We start from the raw sequence: 22,018 nt of genomic DNA on the forward strand, positions 1-22,018 counted from the left end.
GAAGTCCCTTTGAGCTCAGGAGGTCTTCTCCCAAGTAAGGAAGCTTCAGATCACAGCTAAAATGCAGCCAATAGCTCCCTGCAAGCTAAATGGCCAGTGAACAGCAGCTAGTCGATAAGTGGCTTTCACACATCATATACAAACAAAGCAAGGTAATAAAAACAGTTGTTCTCATTGGCTGCACCCTTGGCTCGGGCCCTTTGGAAGTCTATTAAATTTGGCCTTTGGGTGCCTCAAGGGACCTGAGGTGGGTATTTTTTATTATTATTATTATTATTATTATTATTATTATTATTATTATTATTATTATTATTATAGCACTATATAGTTAGGCTATGAACCACTCTATCAATGGGGAAATGGCAGGTGAAAGTAGAATACCCCTAACCAATCCTAAATACAGTTGAAGTTGTCATGCTTGTGGTCTGGCACCAAATTTCTGCATGGTCTGAAAAACTATGGCTTGCAAGAGCCAACTTTATGGTTGAAGAAAGTTGAAGAGTGTGCGCCAGTCAGAAGCTTGTAATGCTAAACCATGGTTTAGCATTATGGCTGACTAGCCCCTTATTTACACTAAACCTCATTTTCCATTTTGTTGCTTGCTTGCTAGCCACCTGCCTGCTGCCCCATAATAATCCTTAAAAGCAAAGCACTGGTGATTCCACATGAAGTAAGTCACCTCAGCCTTGAATTCAACAACTCACCTGTTGGTGAGCCATAGGCGACCAGGAATTCCATACAGGGGATTGAGCTGGTGGGGAAGGGAAAGATCATTCCGACTGTCCTCTGAAAGCTCACTTCGCTTCTGTGCTAGTTAAAGGAAAAAAGTCTCTTCCACCACAACTTGCATGGAGCTGACAGAGTGGAGACAAATCACTCTGTCCTTCCTCCACCATAGAATCATAGAATCATAGAGTTGGAAGAGACCACAAGGGCCATCGAGTCCAACCCCCTGCCAAGCAGGAAACACCATCAGAGCACTCCTGACATATGGTTGTCAAGCCTCTGCTTAAAGACCTCCAAAGCAGGAGACTCCACCACACTCCTTGGCAGCAAATTCCACTGTCGAACAGCTCTTACTGTCAGGAAGTTCTTCCTAATGTTTAGGTGGAATCTTCTTTCTTGTAGTTTGGATCCATTGCTCCGTGTCCGCTTCTCTGGAGCAGCAGAAAACAACCTTTCTCCCTCCTCTATGTGACATCCTTTTCTATATTTGAACATGGCTATCATATCACCCCTGAACCTCCTCTTCTCCAGGCTAAACATGCCCAGCTCCCTTAGCCGTTCCTCATAAGGCATCATTTCCAGGCCTTTGACCATTTTGGTTGCCCTCCTCTGGACACGTTCCAGTTTGTCAGTGTCCTTCTTGAACTGTGGTGCCCAGAACTGGACACAGTACTCCAGGTGAGGTCTGACCAGAGCAGAATACAGTGGCACTATTACTTCCCTTGATCTAGATGCTATACTCCTATTGATGCAGCCCAGAATTGCATTGGCTTTTTTAGCTGCCGCGTCACACTGTTGGCTCATGTCAAGTTTGTGGTCAACCAAGACTCCTAGATCCTTTTCACATGAAGTCAGCTTGACAGAAAGTAATCGTTTTTTACTTGCCTGTGCATCCTTGCTGACTGCAGAGAAGAGGCTTATTCATCATAGCTAATGTGGAAACGCAGGCTACTGAATTCTTAGCAGACTAGCAGGCTACTGAATTCTTAGCAGGCTACTATCTTTTGTGACTTATTTACCTTGCTACCATGCTCAGGTAAACAAATATGGTCTAATAAGGGAGATGGATAAAGAGGATACCCAAGTTCAAATATCAACTGTACATGATCTCACTTGGCAAATGTTCTTGCTTGCCAATTCCTCTACCGCAGCCCATTCACCCTTCCCTTACTCACGTCTCCCATCCATAGGCTGGCAGCCAGGCTGCCCCCACCATCCCTGGGTGCCTGGGCAATGGAGAGCCCCCCCCCAGCCGCCCTGTCGTTGTTCTTCCTCTTCCTCCTCTTTGCAGTGATACCCTTATGCCAAGACCTGGCTTCCCCCCACTATGCCCTCTCTCTCCCTGCTTGCTTGCTTGCTTCAGTGCCATGGGGTTCCCCGCTTCTTCCTGCTAGAGTGGCCCATTTTTGTTGACAGGGTAGACTTCTCAGTATTGAAATTGGATGACTTAATTGTAACAGATGTGCCATTGGGCCACTCGCAGAGTGGAGCAATGTAACAGAGTGGAGCAAATTGTAACAGATGTGCCAATGTGCCAGAGTGCTCGCAGAGTGGAGCAATGGCACATCTGTTACAATTAAGTCATCCAATTTCAATACTGAGAAGTCTACCCTGTCAACAAAAATTGCTGAAGGCAATCCATAGCGTTCCTGAATTTTATTAAATTTAGATCCCACCCTTCCTCCCGAGAACTTTAGCTTTTCGTTATGTTGCTAGAGACAGTAGCTCTAGATGAGTTCAGTACAGTGGTGCCTCGCAAGACGAAATTAATTCGTTCCGCAAGTTTTTTCTTCTTGCGAGTTTTTCGTCTTGCGAAGCACGGTTTCCCATAGGAATGCATTGAAAATCAATCAATGCGTTCCTATGGAGACCGTCCGGGGACAGAGGCGATGCGCCGCGCGCCTTCCCCTCTGTCCCCGGACCTGTTTAAAGCAAGGGGCAGCGGGGAGAAGATTGCTTCTCCCCGTTGCCTGCCCCGCAATCTCCGGGGACAGAGGGGAAGGCGCGTGCGCCTTCCCCTCTGTCCCCGGACCTGTTTTAAAGCAAGGGAAGGGGCAGCGGGGAGAATCGCTTCTCCCCGTTGCCGCCCCTTGGTTCAAAAGGGGTCCAGGGAGAGAGGGGAAGGCGCGCGCGCCTTCCCCTCTGTCCCTGGAGATTGCGGGGCTGGCAACGGGGAGAAGCGATCTTCTCCCCGCCGTCCCTTGCTTCAAAAGAGGTCCGGGGACAGCGGGGAAGACGCACTGTGCTTCCCCGCTATCCCCGGAGCTTGCAGGGCAAGCTTCGTTTTGCGAAGCAAGCCCATAGGGAAATGCGTCTTGCGAAGCGGCTAAGAAAACGAAAAACTCCTTCGTCTAGCGAGTTTTTTGTCTTCTGAGGCGTTCGTCTTGCGGGGTACCACTGTACTTTGCTGGTGCTTATCTGAATATTTCATCTCAATGTTTGAAAACAAAATTGTAGCATTGAAGCTGCAAAGGTGTAATTTGCTAATTTGCTTCACTCACTTGGGAAAAGGGCAAAACAAGAAAGCAGCTGGTTTATTCCTTTAAATTGTCATCAAGTTAAGTGAAATACGAGAATGGAGAAGTATTTGGCTTGAAGTTATCAAAAGCGATCTGAGGAGAGTTAAAGGAGAAAAACAAGGAAGAGAGAAAGGAGACTCCAGGCTACTCTCTCTGGCAATACAATTTCACAATGTCTGCATCATATAACAGGCAGGAAGAGAGACCCCTGATGTTTGTCAATATCATGTGAAATTTCACACAAAATAAAACACTTATTTCTATAAACACAGGTACTAGGCAAAGGGTAAAGAGGGTAGCATATAATTCCTGGTAACCTTACCCTTTCACTCTGAATTTGTCTAAATCCCTTTCAGACCATACAGGGGCGTCTTGGGGTAACAAATTCCTATGCACTGCGCAAAGAAATACTTTTTGTCTATCCTGACCCTTTCAGTTTCACTGGGATGGTCCCAGAGTCTAGTACAGTATTATGGTGTGGGGGGTGGGAAGGTGGGTGTGAAATGTCTCTATCTACTTTCTCAACACTATATAATTTTATGCACCTCTTATCATGTCCTCCCTTATTATGCTTTTCCCAAAACTAAACGGCCACAAACTTTGTAACTTTTCTTGCAGGAGAGTTGTCACAGATAACCCTGCCCATTAAATAACCATCCCCAAGATCATCATAGCATAGAAAGGCAAAAGAGTTGTACTTTGAAATAGGATTTTCACTACATCAGTTAAGCAGACACCAGCAATCTCCTACATACTCCAGGCATGCATTCGGTACATCAGAATCAAAACCTCCGCACAAACACTTCTCACCTTACTTAGCCAGCCATCATCACCTTATTCTCACTCCTTGGGATTAATCCTAGGGATTAACTTGGAGCAGTTAATCTCTATATCATTGAAACAGTCACCATATAAAGTTCACTGTTGCCCACTTACCTCTATGGCTTACCAAAATAAATCCATGAAGCAACACCTGTCACAACCGCCCCTCTTCAAACTCAAAAGATGTCTCTACACTAACAATAAAAAGATGACTGAAGAACTAGTAAATCTTAGCTGCCCTAATTCCTTCAGCAATCGTTGGGGCATTTTCATGAGTTCTCAGCTTGAGGTTAGCTCCATTTGAAAATTGCTGCGCAAGTCAGTTTCCTAGAGAAAAAGTTCGGTTTTGAAAACCAAGACTGTGAACTGAACAATGACCCCACTTTGTGAGTATGGTAACAGAGTGAACTCAGTAAGACCAATACACCACTGTTCTCCTTTTTCGTTCTCATGGGAAGAACTGTGCCCTTGCAATATATAGGTGCACACAAAAGCAAAGAGAGAACAGAGCCCTTCCTATGGTTATAACTGAAGCACTTGTCACTGGAAGCTGGACAATGTTTGAAAATCCTGGCTGACCAGTTCAAGAATTTGAACTTCAAGACCTCTCAGAACTGTGGCTTGTTCTCTGTAGTATGTGTTCTGTTCTATCTAGTGACACCCTTAGATTAGAATACTGAGGACAGAGGGGAGAGGAAGGAAATATTGAACTAAATAAAAATTCTATGGTTCTCAGCAATAAACTCACTTGCTCCCTTGTAATAAAGCAGGAACACACACGGGAAAGTAGATTCTAACCTGTTATTGCTGATTGGGAGAAAAGAAGCAGTAACACAGAAGCTCATCTGCGCTATCCTTTTTAATGTAGGTTTTGCTAGCAGGTTCAGAGCTACTTTGCATTCTTCCATCATTAACCAAGTAAGATGATGGAGCTGCTTTGGGCTTTGAAAAACAGCAGTGAACCAATAGCAATACAATCTTGGCCATAACAGTAAACAAAACGAACAAGGCAAATGAAAAGTTCTCAACAACTGAACTACTCATGAACCTCTCTTTGTTTATTCATATAGCAGCAGCAGAAGTAGCTAGGGAGTTCACCTACAAAGATGATGTAACTAACGCCTCAAATTACAACTTCAGTTCTAGAAGATAAAATGTGTGGTGGAGAGAAGAAACAGGTTTCAGAATCATCTCTCTAATGGAAGAGAAAGACTCCTTCCCAAAAGAATTGCAGTATTGCAACAACAAAAATTGGAATCAGCAGTTTAAGCATTTTATCCAATCAGTACTACAATTCCATAGTAGGTGGAAATAGTTTCCTAACAATTAAAAGACTTAAGGCAAATCCATGGATTATAACACGTTCTCATTAATTTTCTATAATTATTTCAATACATTTTGTTCTACTGCAAGTTTGAGGCTGTGTTTTAATTTGTGAGTCAGAACTACCATCCAGCACCAAAACGGATCTTGCAGAGCCGTTCTCACAAGTCATGGTTTCTCTAGCACTAAGTTTCACAGAACATGTGCCAAAGGTGTCTGCTGAACAACAATTGCAAATATTCCCAAAGCACTACCACACTCCAAATTAGGAAACTGTAAAAGGACAGTGTCTTTAATTTTGACTTGCTTAAAAATATCTCTCATCCTTTCATGAACTGATGGTTGATACCTGTATGAACTGAGAAATGCAAAATGGCAGATGTCTTAAAAAGCAATCGTTTTAAGCTACATCAAGGATCCCTTTCCCTGTTAACATTTTAACTCCCTCAATATCTACCACAGAACTTCATCACACCATGAAGGTTTCTGGGGTTTTCTGGGGTGCAGATGAGGGCCAAGCAAAAGACAAGGACGAGTTACTCTGCACAAACCAAAAGGATGTCTTAGAACACAGTTTAACATTGAACAGCACAATGTACTTTCCAGTTTCCATTTGCTGGAGAATTGCAAACCATGGCGTGTCAATTCAGATTCACATCAACCACTGTTAAGCTTCCTGAATCATAGTTTCGCTGCTGATTGAACTGAGCATTTAAAATTTTCAGTTGCTGCAACTGGAAAGGCTACTGCTATTACTACCAAAGACCTCTCTATCATAGTTAGAAAGCATCAGGAACATTATGGTTACAAATTATTAGGCCAGTAACCTCATCCAAATGCTTGCTTTGAGAAGCCTCAGTGGACTGGTATTGCAATTATAGCAGATATTATCCCACAACAAGATAACATAATGTATGAGACTTTTGCGGGGAGGGATGCTAGAACAGAAACTTCAGTACAATGTGGTGTTTTATTTCCATTTCATAAGTTCATTAATGCATGGATGCTAGCTGCAAATAGAACCATTTCACTTTGTGCAAATATAAAGAAAAAGGGTTTTAAGTGTTAACCTTATGGTATTTGATCCCAATTAAAATTAAATGGTGCAAGAACTGGCCTTTTGTTGAGAGAATGCTCAGAACTAGGGACCTACATACAACAGGGGCATTAGAATAGTGAAGTTTTTGGAATCTGTGCAAATTAGTACTATGCAAAATATGAAATGAGAGTTAAATTCCAGAGATGACAAGCAAGGACCTGAGAGAGAGCAAAGAACAAGAACTCAAGGGCTGGGCCAAGCGAAGGCAAGTTGAGGCAAGAGACAGAGAGGATGTTCATGAGATGAAGAAAAGATTAGTAGTATCAGGGATACTATCAGGGTATTAGTAGTATCAGGGATCAGGGAGGGCAGAAATGATGTGGAGATAAAGTGGAGATAAAGTGGGGAGGAAAAAGAAAATAAGGAAAGTGATCAGGTGACAGGAAAAAAATAAAAGCAAGTGAGTGATCAGATACAGGATCCCTTCCAACTCTTAGATTCTTAGATGAACAGGACCACTTCCTTCCATCCCTCAAGCCTTAAGATGCACAACATGAATGTTCTCACTCAACCACAGCGCTTCCTATTGTGAATACGGCATGGAACGACACATAAATTAATCTTACTGCCTTTTAGCTGTGCTTTTGTTAGAGGCAGAAATCTAAGAAAGCAACACAACAGGCTAATTGTCAGAGATGGCATCACAGCACAGTTCACAGTTGTGAACGCATTTCCTATAGCTTTGGCCTAATCAAACAGAGCTCGGCAGCGAGGAAGATGGAGATGTCATTTTACTGACAACTCAATATTTTAGTTAAGCATGGCAGGGACACAAATTTGCGCAAGATTTTTTTAATTTTATCTGCTAGTAACTTCTTACAGCTATGTCGTGACTTGCCTGTCCATGATTGCAAACTCTACACATATGGAAGTGCTCTCAAACTCCAGAATATCTTACTTTTCAAGTCCTGGATTAGCATTTTTTCCTTTCCACTCACTGATCTCTGGACCCAACCCAATGACTTCATACAAAGGATTTCACTCACAAATCCTCAGAGGAGAAACTTTTTTTTTTTTTAGCGGTTCTTGTTTTTATCTTGAGTCTCGTCAGGGAAAAAGGCAGGGTGTATATATAAATCTATAACAACAATAATAAAAGACTCACTATGTAAGGTGTTGAGAGAAACCTAGCATCTAGTAAACTTATCAACCTTATAATGAACTCTGAATGAAGTTAACAATGTATCCAATAAATAGCCCAAATGCTTGGATGTGCATACATTCCTTCCCTGTATTCTTTTCGGTGCCTGATGAACATTTTTATTTAGACAACCCTTCTCAGATTAGAAAGTTTGATTGAGTTTTAAATTGTCATAGCTTATTCTATTGTGGTTTTAATTTTCTGTATGTTTTAAATTATGGTTGTAAAATTATACTCATAAATTTTTTTTCTTGTAAACCGCTTTGAGGTTTCTTCTGCAATCAAGTGGTATATAATTTTTTAAATAAATAAATAAGTACCTGTCAGGGAACTGACATCGGAGCTAGAGGCGGAGGGAAGGCTCTCAAATGATGCTGGAGAAGGGCCCAGCAGGGAGAGAGGCAGCTCCACAGATGGGGAAGCAAATCAGCGCAACACCAGGGATATAGAGGGGCTGATGGGGGAATCGGCGAGAGGGCTCCAGGACTCCTCACCGGACACCAGCGGGGAGAGCACGGGTCCTCCGCTGCCCATGCCCACCCTGCGCAGAAGACTTCCGCGCAGAGAGAGTAGGAGGAGACTGGGTGTCAAACAACTTTTATGTTGGAAAAGATTTAAGAAACGCCCACTGACGGATTCTGCTAGCGACTGAGGCAGCCACAAAGTGAAGTGCTGCCCAGACTGAAAGGTTTAGCAAGGCAACAAAGCCTGGAGAGGCGGCAACTTACGCACGAACAACCCATACACATTACAGTACCTTACATTGCCAGGACCACCCTAGCTAAAGAAAGGCCCACCACCACAAAAAATGTACAAATATATATACAGGGCAGTGCACAAGAAATAATAATCAATAATATACATATAAAATCAGCAACGTTTTTAAACCAAATATACATAAGTATGTTATATGTATGGGCAGACTTACTAGAATAAATATGTTTTAGCAAGGATATAAAACAGTTTAGCAAGGGTGCCTGCCTGTTAATAGGCAGTTCCAAAGCACAGGTAGGTTCTGCCATACCAAAATACTGATTTCTCAGAGACTGAGACATCGTGCAGAGTCACAGCAAGGGTTTGATTTTTATCCCACATTTTCCCAGCCTGGCACCATGTCTCTTCCATATGAAATTATGGCTAATCACTATTTTTCAAAAAAACACACCCCAAAACCCCACACATAGTACAGTGGTGCCTCGCAAGACGAAATTAATTGGTTCCGCAATTCTCTTCGTCTTGCGGTTTTTTCGTCTTGCGATGCACGGTTTCCCATAGGAATGCATTGAAAATCAATTAATGCGTTCCTAGGGAAACCGACTTCAGACCAGGTCCGGGGACAGTCTGTCCCCGGACCTCTTCTGAAGGCTGGGGGGGGGGGACAAGGGCTTTTCTTCCCACCCCCAGCATTTTAAAAAACCCTGGGACAGCAGAGGACTTCTCCGCTGTGCGGGGCTATCTTAAAATGCTGGCGGGCGGCATTTTAAAATCGCTCCGGACAGCGGAGGACTTCTCCGCTGTCCGGGGCGATTTAAAAGCCCCTGGGAAGGCAGGCAGGGGGGACAAAGACTTTCGCCCCCTGCCCGCCTTCAGAAGGTGTCCCCGCCCCCCCCGCCCCACTTCGGAACAGCTTTCCGAAGTGGGGCGGCGGGGCCAGGTGTTCCCGCCCCCCTCCCCACTTCGGAAGAGCTTTCCGAAGTGGGGCGGCGGGGCCAGGTGTTCCCGCCCCCCCTCCCCACTTCGGAAGAGCTTTCCGAAGTGGGGCGGCGGGGCCAGGTGTCCCCGCCCCCCCGCCCCACTTCGGAAGAGCTTTCCGAAGTGGGGCGGCGGGGCCAGGTGTTCCCGCCCCCCCTCCCCACTTCGGAAGAGCTTTCCGAAGTGGGGCGGCGGGGCCAGGTGTTCCCGCCCCCCTCCCCACTTCGGAAGAGCTTTCCGAAGTGGGGCGGCGGGGCCAGGTGTCCCCGCCCCCCCGCCCCACTTCGGAACAGCTTTCCGAAGTGGGGCGGCGGGGCCAGGTGTTCCCGCCCCCCCTCCCCACTTCGGAAGAGCTTTCCGAAGTGGGGCGGCGGGGCCAGGTGTCCCCGCCCCCCCGCCCCACTTCGGAACAGCTTTCCGAAGTGGGGCGGCGGGGCCAGGTGTCCCCGCCCCCCTCCCCACTTCGGAAGAGCTTTCCGAAGTGGGGCGGCGGGGCCAGGTGTCCCCGCCCCCCTCCCCACTTCGGAAGAGCTTTCCGAAGTGGGGCGGCGGGGCCAGGTGTCCCCGCCCCCCGCCCCACTTCGGAACAGCTTTCCGAAGTGGGGCGGCGGGGCCAGGTGTTCCCGCCCCCCCTCCCCACTTCGGAAGAGCTTTCCGAAGTGGGGCGGCGGGGCCAGGTGTCCCCGCCCCCCCGCCCCACTTCGGAACAGCTTTCCGAAGTGGGGCGGCGGGGCCAGGTGTTCCTGCCCCCCCTCCCCACTTCGGAAGAGCTTTCCGAAGTGGGGCGGCGGGGCCAGGTGTCCCCGCCCCCCCGCCCCACTTCGGAACAGCTTTCCGAAGTGGGGCGGCGGGGGCAGGTGTCCCCGCCCCCACTCCCCACTTCGGAACAGCGTTTTAAAATGCTGGGGGTCGGGAGCGAAGCGCTGCCGACCCCCAGCATTTTAAAATCTCCCCGTGTCCTGGGGAGGTTTTAAAATGCTGGGGGTCGGCAGCGCTTCGCTCCCGACCCCCAGCATTTTAAAATCTTCCCAGGACACGGGGAGATTTTAAAATGCTGGGGGTCTGCAGCGCTTCGCTCCCGACCCCCAGCATTTTAAAATCTTCCCAGGACACGGGGAGATTTTAAAATGCTGGGGGTCTGCAGCGCTTCGCTCCCGACCCCCAGCATTTTAAAATCTTCCCAGGACACGGGGAGATTTTAAAATGCTGGGGGTCGGCAGCGAACGCTTCGCTCCCGACCCCCAGCATTTTAAAATCTTCCCAGGACACGGGGAGATTTTAAAATGCTGGGGGTCGGCAGCGAACGCTTCGCTCCCGCCCGCCAGCATTTTAAGATCGCCCGGGGCAGGCGGGGGGGAGGCAGGCGGGGGGGGGGGACAAAGACTTTTGCCCCCCGCCGGCCTTCAGAAGAGGTCCTCTTCTGAAGGCCGGCTGTGGGCGAAAGTCTTTGCTCCTGACCGCCAGCATTTCCCTATGGGCTTTCGTCTTGCGATGCAAGCCCATAGGGAAATTCGTCTTGCGAAGCGCCTCCAAAACAGAAAACCCTTTCGTCTTGCGGGTTTTCCGTCTTGCGAGGCATTCGTCTTGCGGGGTACCACTGTATTGTCCTTTAAGGGGAGTAGAATAGAAAGATCATAAATATTTAAATGCAGGTCAGAACACACATTTAATATGCACTGCGAAGGTTGCCAGCGTGGCATCTGTGTTTCCCATAGAGGCCGTTTTAAAGCCCACAGGGTTCCGGCCCCACAACACCTTGAGAGAAGCATTCCTATGCAACCAATATAACAGGTTGCAGTGTGTGTGTGCGCTTGGTTGTGGTGCCCACAACAGTTTAATTGGCTTGCAAATGTGCCCTCAGGCCCAAGAAGGCTGGTGATCCCTGGTGAACTGCCACCCTGAATAGCAGCAATGGAAATGTAGGTTAGTGATTAACAATCCATATTATGCTTGGTTTTAAAAAAACAAAAACAAAAAAACAGTTGTAAATTCCACTAGAAAAGAGCCTTGAGGATAATGTAGTTTTCTGTCCTGAGCTAACAAAAGAAATTATGGTAGAAAACAAGGGGAATTTCCTTTTGTGAACTCCCAAAGAATGTCTCTATTTCCATTTGCTTACCTGCTTCATGCAATGCATTATTTCCTATGGGAGTCCTTAGTGCTACACGTCTGTAGTATGCAAACAAAGCAATCACAGATATGGCCAACAGCACTTTCTGTGGGAAAGGCCACTGCAGCAATTGTGAGAATGCCGCTGGCTTTTCCATAACTGCCCAGTTCAAAACCAGCTTGCAATGCATACTACAATCAGGATCGCCTGCATGCAACATACTGTGCAAGCTACAGAACTGACACTAGACGTGTAGATCCAGTCTGGTGTAGTGGTTAAGAGCGATAGACTCGTAATCTGGGGAACCGAGTTCGCGTCTCCGCTCCTCCACATGCAGCTGCTGGGTGACCTTGGGCCAGTCACACTTCTTTGAAGTCTCTCAGCCCCACTCACCTCACAGTGTTTGTTGTGAGGGAGGAAGGGAAAGGAGATTGTTAGCCGCTTTGAGACTCCTTCGGGTAGTGATAAAGCAGGATATCAAATCCAAACTCTTCTTCTTCTACACATAGCACGGTCCCCTTCCACGCTTTTACTGCTTTGCCATGTACCCAAGCAACGTAGTTTTCCCTTTCATGTTCCGCAAAACAACTGTCACCACTGCTTCATGACTATAGTATATTATTGGTGTTTCTGCGCTGAGCCAAATCAGGAATATTCAGAGGGTCAAGGATGAGTCCACCACACACAACCAAGGATTGCTGTGAGTCAGGTTGGATGGGCCCAGAGCGATCCCTGGCTGTCAGGGGATGGGACATCTGGCAGGAAGAAGAGCCAGACTGAGCCCTACCTGGCTGTCTTCCTGGGAGAAGGTAGGCTCAGTGCCTTAGCTCTCCACCCTGTTCAACACCCCTGCCATGCGGGAGCAATGCCTCCGTAAAACAGCATCAAGCCTGTAGTGCGTGGGCACTGCTTTACAAGAGGCTTTCCTGCAGCACTGCACAGGATCAGGACTGTTAAGCAGGAGGATCCAATCCTGTGAAGTGCTGGTTGCTGCTCCTTCATGATCAGCTTCCCACTTGTGAAGGAGGAGCACTGTGCAGGATCAGATAATCCTGCTTACCAGCTGCAAAGCAGGATGATCTTATACTACACAACACTGGTGCACATTCCCCCCCCCCCACCAAAAAAAACACACCCTTTTTAAAACCTTACTTCCTGTCCATAAACCAAACCAGCTGAGACCTACATTCTTTCTCCTCAGGAAGATTTCATACTGCATCAACCCAGATCCATTTTTTACAAGGAGAAATGTTATCACTCTGGCTGCCCTCAAGGCAACATGATGTGAAGTTTATTTCAAAAGGGAACATTTGCATGTTATTTAATGGATAATATAATTAAGTCATCAACTAGGTCTTGACACAGACACTACATTGTTTCATTACTTTTAAATATAACATATATAATTTTAAGATTTCTATTCTGCCTCTCTTTAAAAGAAAATCCCTAGATTGCTGACCAACAATTCATAAAAAATAAAAGTTACACGTTTAAAAACAACCACCTAGACATCACATTAAGAGACTAGACTCAGCTAAAACCTGGCTACATAAGAAGGCACATAAAGGTGAACATAATACAGTGGTACCTCGCGTTAAGAACTTAATTCGTTCTGGAGGTCCGTTCTTAACCTGAAGCACCACTTTAGCTAATGGGGCCTCCTGCTGCTGGTGCGCCGCTGCTGTGCGATTTCTGTTCTCATCCTGAAGCAAAGTTCTTAACCCGAGGTACTATTTCTGGGTTAGCGGAGTCTGTAACCTGAAGTGTGTGTAACCCAAGGTACCACTGTAACTGATTACCAAAACTCCCACTTATTTGCTTTCACAACTGCGAAGAAGTCTATCATGTAGACCTGTACACTTTTTTTCTTAATCACACCGAAACTCCTGAAAGCCAAGTTTCTCCCTCACTGACTCACAGGGTTGCAGGGAATGTATTTGAACACACACTAGGAAAATGTGACGGTGAAAGTAATGACTCAAGAGTAGAGGTATAGGGCATTGCTAATGCAACCACTTGCTTCATGAAGTAAGCCATTTCCTGTTAGCATCATGAAATAAGCTGTTCACTGTTAACAGACACAGCATCTCTTTGAAGGGAAAAGCGTCTTAGCATAGTGAGCAGCAACCTGAGCTATGAATAAAGATGTCTGTGGTTCAAAGCTTGCCTCTGCCATGAACACCCTTGGTGGCTTTAGGCAAGCAACTGTCCCTCAGCCTCAATCCCTCCACAGTAATGGGAGATAATAATAATACTAACATACTTTACAGGTCTGTTGCAAGCATTAACACTTGAAAATGCTATAATAAGTGTTGGTGTGAGTAGGGAATCCAGACTCAAACCCATTGCTTATTTTTAGATGTCATGCCTGCTTTCTCAGGATTTGCGGAAATAAATCTGATGTGAATCTAGCAGTCTTGACAGTACTGTACTGGTGCTATACTGTTTTAGTTTTGTACTTTTTAGATGTTTTAGGTGTTAACAATTGTATTTTTTACTCTGCTACACACTTCTCTGGGCTCCTTTAAGAGGAAGAGGAGCAAAAAAAAAAACCCACAGAAAAAATATTATCATCCATTGAAAAAGAAGAATAGCCTGGCAAGCTTGTGTGTGTAAAGCCGAGTCCTCTTTCTCCTCCAGCCAGAAGCAACATGACATTCCATGCTCACTCTGCCCCTCCAACCTAGAAAGTTCCCTCCATTCTATACTTTTCTCATCCCTACCCCCAATGTCAAACCTATGCACGATTGTTGAGAAGTAAGGCCCAACAGAGCTTCCTCAAAGTAAGTACAGACAGCCCTACTATGTCCCTTCCTACATCTCTAGAGCACACTGAAGACTATACTAGTTTTTGCCCCATATTGAGTTACCTGAGGCCTTGTTCTTATGCGGTCGACATGTGTTTGGGCTGTAAGTCTTGATATTCAAATACTCCTCCACACCCATGCACAGAGCAAGCTAAATAAATCGTTGCCTAATGGAGAGAAAGTTAAGACCACTGCCTTTCTCCCTGACACGCTAGTTTTCAGCTACAGGGATTTGTGATAGCATACTTTGAAGGGTTAGCTAGGTTAATCTGTGGCAATAAAAACAAAAAGTCATGCACTGTCTTAAAAAGGTTGGCACTTATGTGGATTCAGCAGAAAGCTTATGGCACCATAAAATGCGTTAATCTTCAAGGTGCCACATCAACTTTTGTTACCATATACAGTGGTACCTCTGGTTATGTACTTAATTCGTTCTGGAGGTCTGTTCTTAACCTGAAACTATTCTTAACCTGAAGCACCACTTTAGCTAATGAGGCCTCCCGCTGCTGTTGCGCCGCCACCACACGATTTCTGTTCTCATCCTGAAGCAAAGTTCTTAACCCGAGGTACTATTTCTGGCTTAGCAGAGTTTGTAACCTGAAGCGTATGTAACCCAAGGTACCACTGTATTGCAACGGACCTCACTTGGTAGGTGGCGTATAAGGGTATAACTATTTATTAGTGATATTTATTGGTGGGGAGAGAAGTGAAGAGGGAACATCCTGCCATGTCACCTACCTAACAGGGTTGTTGTAAATATTTTTATTTAATGGACAGACCACATACTACGCACAAGTGCCCTCAACTCTTAAGGAGGGCGGGATTTAAAAAATGAGACTGGTTCATATAATATAACCTCCTCCTCAGCCTGACCCTAGAAGCCGCCTAAGTAAAAGGCGACATGATCATTTATAAAACTATGCATTGCATGCAGAGAGTGGGTAGAGAGAAGTTTTTCTCCGTCTCCCGTAACACTCCTGTAGAAAGCTGAAGGTTGGAAGAGGAAGGCCAGATAAAAGACTTGGAAGTGCGCAGTTAAACTCTGGAACTCCCTTCCACAGGAAGGGGCAATGGTCAACAACTTGAATGGCTTTTTAAAGGATGGTTCATGGAGGGCTATCAAAGGCCATGGCGGAGGCTGTGCTAGAGGCAGCTGTGGAGGAATCACAGGAGGGGAGAAAGTTTGGCGGTTCAACGCTCCCATACAGGCCACCTGCATATCCCTGCCTTCTTAGGTTTATCGAGGGTGCAATGGGATTAAGGGCCACTATCTGAACGATAATCTTGATCATTTTATTGTCCTTTTTACCCACTGCTGTCTTTTTAATTGTATTGCTTGTTTTATGTTGCTATGGCCGTTGGCTAATGCGAATAAAGTTTATCTATCTACAGTGGTACCTCAGGTTACATATGCTTCAGGTTACAGACGCTTCAGGTTGCAGACTCCGCCAACCCAGAAATAGTGCTTCAGGTTAAGACCTTTCCTTCAGGATGAGAATAGAAATCGTGCTTTGGCGGCAGCTGGAGGCCCCATTAGCTAAAGTGGTGCTTCAGGTTAAGAACAGTTTCAGGTTAAGAACAGATCTCCAGTACGAATTAAGTACTTAACCCGAGGTACCACTGTACTGTATCTATCCCTGCCTTGCAAGGGGGTTGGACTAGATGACCCTCGGGACCCCTTTCCCATTCTGTGGGAAAGCGCTGTGGCGGGTTTCCCCCGCTCGGCCACTGCGGGAACAGGATAGCTGGGCTGGGCGGGGTGGGGCACCCTCGGGCCTGATCCAGCCGCAGGGCTCACCTTAGTCCATGCTTAACCTCTCCCCTCAAGCCGCGCCCTCCCCCTCCCCCTCGCGGCCTACTGGCGCCCCTCAAACCCTCGCCCCTTCCCTCAGCGGCGTCGCCACCGAGAGGAAGGCCGTCACCTCACCTGAGCGGCGGGGAAGCGGAAGCTTAAAGAGGGCCGGCTTCCTCCCCTCTCTCTCTCTCTCTCTCTCTCTGGCGCCGGCGTCTCCGCTCGCTCTCCTCTCGCGCGCTGCCGCCTCAGCCGCCGCTCCGCCTCTTTCCCCGCCTCAGGCCTCGCCAGCGCCAGAGCGCATGCGCCCGCACCTGCGCGCGCTCCGCCCCTTCTCTCTGCTAAGCCACGCCCACCCCTCGATGTATATAACTGGCCTACCCCCCTCCCTGGATGAGAAATGACGTCACGACGCCGAGCATCACTCTGACCACGACGCGCATGCGCCGCTGCCCCGCCCCTCTTCCTCTTCGGCTCCTCCACCCCCCCCCCGGCTAAGCCACGCCTTCCTTTCCCTCACGTCACCGTCCTAGGGCGACGCGGAGGATGAGCGTCACCCTGGTCGCTACGCGCATGCGCCAGGAAGGAACACGCTTTCCCTCGCCACCCCCATTGGTCCATCCAGTTCAGTGTTGTCTGCACTGACTGGCAGCTGCTCCCCGGTATTTCAGGCACAGCTCTAAGCAGGTGCTCTACCACTTAGCTACGGTCACTTCCTTTAAAGCAAAGCAAGATTCTAATCTTCACGGTTCTGAATATAATCTTATTTTTTTTAATATAAAAAAGAAAGCACCTAGGATTCCAGTCCTCATGATTCCAAATATAAGGCAGCTTTAAACAGGAACATGAATATTAAATATTAAACAGGAATATATTTTTTTCACTTTTAAAAATCCAGTTTGCCAACATCCATGATGTAAGAGAATGTACCAGAGACACCAGCAAACACAAATCCAGCTTGATTTCAGATTAAACCTCTGAATCGTCACAACAGCTTACAGTGATTTCATCTTCAATCCTTTCTCCAGATTTTTTTGTTAAGCCAGTGAATAAACTGCCACTCTGTGTGTTACGACTACTATTGTCACTCAAAAGAGAGAGAGAAAATTATGCAAGGTTGTGCCTGCTTGCTTGTGTGTGTGATGTACAGTATAAGGGGCAAGCTAACAGATGAGTGATGCCTTCCATCTTATCTGCATGTGGGAGCTTGTTGTAGCAGCCACCCAAGACTGCAGTGGGCATCACTTGGAAGCGCAGTTCAATAAAGGCATTTCTTAAGGAAACTGGTCAATTTGATAAGATAACCCACTCTAAAATGTACTGCTTTCAAGGATGGCTACCAAGGGGGAATTGGGTGTTCTAATTAGTTGCAGGTCCCTTCTAGAGTCTATCCAGAAGAGTCAATCCCTTAGTTGACACGTACTCAATATCAAAGCAGAGCTCAGATTTGGAAAAGAATAATGTCTAAAACATCTTGATAGGCTGCTTTCCAGAGTTGGTTATGACCCAATTCCATATAACACAGTGCAAGAAAATGCTCAGTAGGTGTTAGGAGAATTGTAAGGTCTAAGATATAAAATAAATGTACCAGGCAAACACATACATAAATATATAAACCACATGTCTGAAACAGTACAGGAAAATAATCCCGAAGCCATGCGACTCTCCCAAATTGACCTCAAATATTTCTCTGCAAGGAGGAAGGAAATTGGAAAACCTCCCCATTGCCTCTTTGCTCACAAATCCTGTCTTAATGGGGTATCTGTATATGAATAGGGTGAGCCTGTGACCTGGATTCAGGAACTGAGTATTTACCATCACCAAAGAATGGCCAGACTGCTCAAGTAATACAATCAGTGACCATTATCAGGTACCCTGGCAAACAGGATTTCTGCTGTAGACCGCCTCCTCTGCTGTTGACTGCCTCCTTCTGTGATGTATGTATGATGTTTTAGTTGGGTGGTCTTGGGCTCCAGGGTGGGCAATTTCAAAAGTCTATATAAGAGCTTGCACACCAATGTTCTGGTTTCCTTCTCCCTCCTGCGTGTGGTGAGGACCCTGTTCCGACAGTTTAATAAAGATCAGGCTTCCTAGCTGCTTTGCTTCTCAATATTCCCTGGTTGGCCTCTGTTATTTTCTCCTACTGATAGTGTGATAGGAATTTTGAGGTCTTAGATATAAATTAAATGTTCTTAAGTGTACCAACCAAGCATGTATATAGATCAGCACAGGAATACCGACCTGAAACCATTTTGATTCCCAAACTGACCAGATGTTTTCTCTGCAAGGTCAAAGGAAAATGGAAAAGCCTCCCCATTGTCTTTTCCTTCACAAATCCTGTCTTAAGGGTATGTCTGTGTATGAATAGGGTGTGAGCCTGTGACCTGGCTCAGGAACTAAGTATTTGTCATTACAAAAGACTGGCCAGGCTCCCCAGGGCATCCAGTCAAGTGACTGTTATTAGGTAACCTGCCAGACAGGAGAAAAACAACGCCCTCAGATTTCTGCTGTAGACCGCCTGTCAGGGAACTGACATCGGAGCTAGAGGCGGAGGGAAGGCTCTCAAATGATGCTGGAGAAGGACCCAGCAGGGAGAGCGGCAGCTCAACAGATGGGGAAGCAAATCAGCACAACACCAGGAATAAAGGGGGGCAGATGGGGGAATCGGCGAGAGGGCTCCAGGACTCTTCACCGGACACCAGCGGGGAGAGCACGGGTCCTCCGCTACCCACGCCCTCCCTGCGCAGAAGACTTCCGCGCAGGGAGAGTAGGAGGAGACTTGGCGTCAAACAACTTTTACGTTGGAAAAGGTTTAAGAAACGCCCACTGACGGATTCTGCTAGCGACTGAGGCAGGCACGAAGTGAAGGGCTGTCCAGACAGAAAGGTTTAACCAGGCAACATAGCCAGGAGAGGCGGCAACTTACGCACGAGCAACCCATACTCATTACACCGCCCTTCCGTGATGTAGGTATGATGTGTCTGGGGGAGGGGGTCTTGAGCTACGCCCCTTCTGTGATGTATGTATGATGCTTCTGGGGGTGGTGGACTCCAGGGCGGGCAATTTAAAATGTCTATATAAGGGCTTGCACACCTTTGTTCTGGGTCCTCCTCCTTCTCCTGTGTGCGAGGGGAGCACCCTGTTGCAACAGATCAATAAAGATCAGGCTTACTAGCTGCTTTGCTTCTCAATATTCTCTGGTTGGCCTCTGTTATCTTCTCCTATCAATAGGGAACCTACGTAAGGACTCTATATGGGCATATGGGCTCTTGGATATCCCATAAGGGAAAGGGAGCAGTAGGCATAGTAACAATTTTTAAAATATACTTTTAACTGAGTGCAGTCTGCTCTTGCCTTAATTGTTGGCTGCCAGCATTCTGTGCAAAGAAAAGCTTCTGGGTTTTGCTTTAAGCAGAATCTGCTGCTGTTCACGTACCAATAGAGCCTGAGGTTGCAGGTTGCACAAGGCCAGCAATGCATTAAGCCTCTTTAGGGAAGAGAAAACAAATCTAATCTCTCCATCCCTGTTTCAACTCTACCATAATTATAAAACAATTTTCTTTTCTGAGTCATAATAATGGTGCGGCCCAGGCAACGCCAAACTGCCTCTTCCTTCCACCAATTCATATCACTGCCTTTTTTCTTTTTTTTTACAGAATTAGATAAATTTAAGCCTTCACAGGTGAGGCATGTTATATATCAAAAATAATAATGACTGGGAGAAAAAAAGTATGGTGAATCAACAGATTCCAATTTGTCGTAAAGAATTTCTTCTATCTGGAATGATCCTTTCTCTGAAACCTCAACCCTAGTTCTAGGCAGGGCAAAGCACAGCCACTAATGGCCCTCTTCTCCATAATTTTTTTCCCTCTTTTAAAGCCATCCAAACAATTTAAAATACAGGTTAATATGCAATTTAAAATGCAGCCTCATTTTAAAAGTAGCCCATGGATCAAATCCAAAAGGGGAGGGAAAACATAAGGGTCAGACCGAGTCCAAACCAAAGGCCAGGCGGAACAGCTCTGTCTTGCAGGCCCTGCGGAAAGATTTCAAGTCCTGCAGAGCCCTGGTCTCTTGTGACAGAGCGTTCCACCAAGTCAGGGCCAGTACTGAAAAGGCCCTGGCCCTAGTTGAGACCAATCAACTTGCGGCTTGGGACCTCCAAAGTGTTGTCATTTGTGGACCTTAAGGTCCTCCGCGGGGCATACCAGGAGAAGCGGTCCCATAGTTACGTCATACACTTCACACCCAGCTTCTCCTAGGTTTAGCTGTCTAACAATAACAGGTGGGGTTGGAGCCCTGTAGCAACTATGAGTGTACACATCATTCCTGTCTTCCCACACTTCATTACTGAAGATGTGGGAGGTCATCAATCACAGCTGTCAATATACAGAGCGCCCATGTTTCCTTTCCTGCAGCAGGTCAGAGACAGAATGTCAACACCAGGTGTCAAATTATGGAATAATAATATTTATACCCTGCCCATCTGGCTGTGTTTCTCCAGCAACTCTGGGTGGCTTACAACATATCTAAAAACATAATAAAAACATCAGTCCTTAAAAATTTCCCCAAACAAGGCTGGCTTCAGATGTCTTCTAAAAGTCAGATAGTTGTTTATTTCCTTGACATCTGATGGGAGGGCCTTCCACAGGGCGGGCGCCACTACCAAGAAGGCCCTATATCTGGTTCCCTGCAGCTTCACTTTTCACAGGGAGGGAGCTTTCAGGAGGCTCTCAGAAGAAGACCTCAGTGTTCGGGCAGAACAATGGGGATGGAGACACTCCATCAGGTACACTGGGCCAAGGCTGTTTAGGGCTTGAAAGGTCAGCACCAACACTGTCTTTGTCAGGATTAAACCTCAATCCAGCCACCAACTGTATCCAGACACTCACACAGGACCTTCACTGCCCTCACTGGTTCTGATTTGAAGGAGAGGTAGAGCTGGGTATCATCTGCATATTGGCGGGCACCCAGCCTAAAGCCCCTGATGATCTCTCCCAGCAGCTTCATGAATATGCTAAAAAGCTTGGGGGAGAGGACAGAGCCCTGAGGCACCCACAAATGAGCGCCTAGGGGTCTGAACACTCACCCCCAACACCTCTTTCTGGACACAGCCCGGGAGAAACTCTGTACTTGGCCCTTGGGAGACTCTCAATCTGGGCTCCACATCCCCAAGCGAGACCCCTCACTGGTCCTGCTTCGAGTCCTCTAGTGCTTCTGTATGGTGATAACCGTTGGGACGCGGGTGGCGCTGTGGGTTAAACCACAGAGCCTAGGACTTGCCGATCAGAAGGTCGGCGGTTCGAATCCCCGCAACGGGGTGAGCTCCCGTTGCTCGGTCCCTGCTCCTGCCAACCTCGCAGTTCGAAAGCACGTCAAAGTGCAAGTAGATAAATAGGTACTGCTCCGGCAGGAAGGTAAACGGCGTTTCCGTGCGCTGCTCTGGTTCGCCAGAAGCGGCTTAATCAGGCTGGCCACATGACCCGGAAGCTGTATGCCGGCTCCCTCGGCCAATAAAGCGAGATGAGCGCCGCAACCCCAGAGTCGGCCACGACTGGACCTAATGGTCAGGGGTCCCTTTACCTTTATGGTGATAACCATAAAATTGTAGAGTTGGAAGGGATACCAAGGGTCTTGACCAAAGATTATTCATGTATGCCACGACTGCTGCTAGAATCTTGATAGCCCCAAAATGGAAAACACAGGAATTACCAACCGTGAAGGAGTGGCAGACGGAGATGGTCGAATATGCGGAATTAGCAAAGCTGACCTAGAAGGATCCGCAATCAGGAGGAAACAAAGTTTCAAAAATAATGGAGTAAATTTATGGAGTATATAAGTGAAAACTGTAGAAAACTGAAGATGTTAGCAGGGCTGAAATAAATCTTATGACATGGACTAGATATTACCAAGGAACTGTGGATTAGAGACTGGAAGTAGAAAACCTGCTGAAGGGAGGGAGGGAAGTCAATGCTCGGTAGAGCGGA

General features: G+C 46.8%; 1 protein-coding gene across 1 annotated transcript in view; it reads right to left on the bottom strand.

Annotated features, from left to right (window-relative positions):
- SCAP (SREBF chaperone) overlaps positions 1–16,319 on the bottom strand; it is a 70,673-nt gene extending 54,354 nt beyond the window's left edge. The window contains exon 1 of the mRNA XM_081163482.1: positions 16,167–16,319. The gene's annotated coding sequence lies outside the window, so the exon portion shown is untranslated. The remainder of the gene's footprint in view (positions 1–16,166) is intronic.
- Positions 16,320–22,018: the final 5,699 nt, after the last annotated feature.

This window comes from Podarcis bocagei (genome assembly GCF_964188305.1).
Source record: "Podarcis bocagei genome assembly, chromosome: 12".
Taxonomy (NCBI): Eukaryota; Metazoa; Chordata; class Lepidosauria; order Squamata; family Lacertidae; genus Podarcis; species Podarcis bocagei.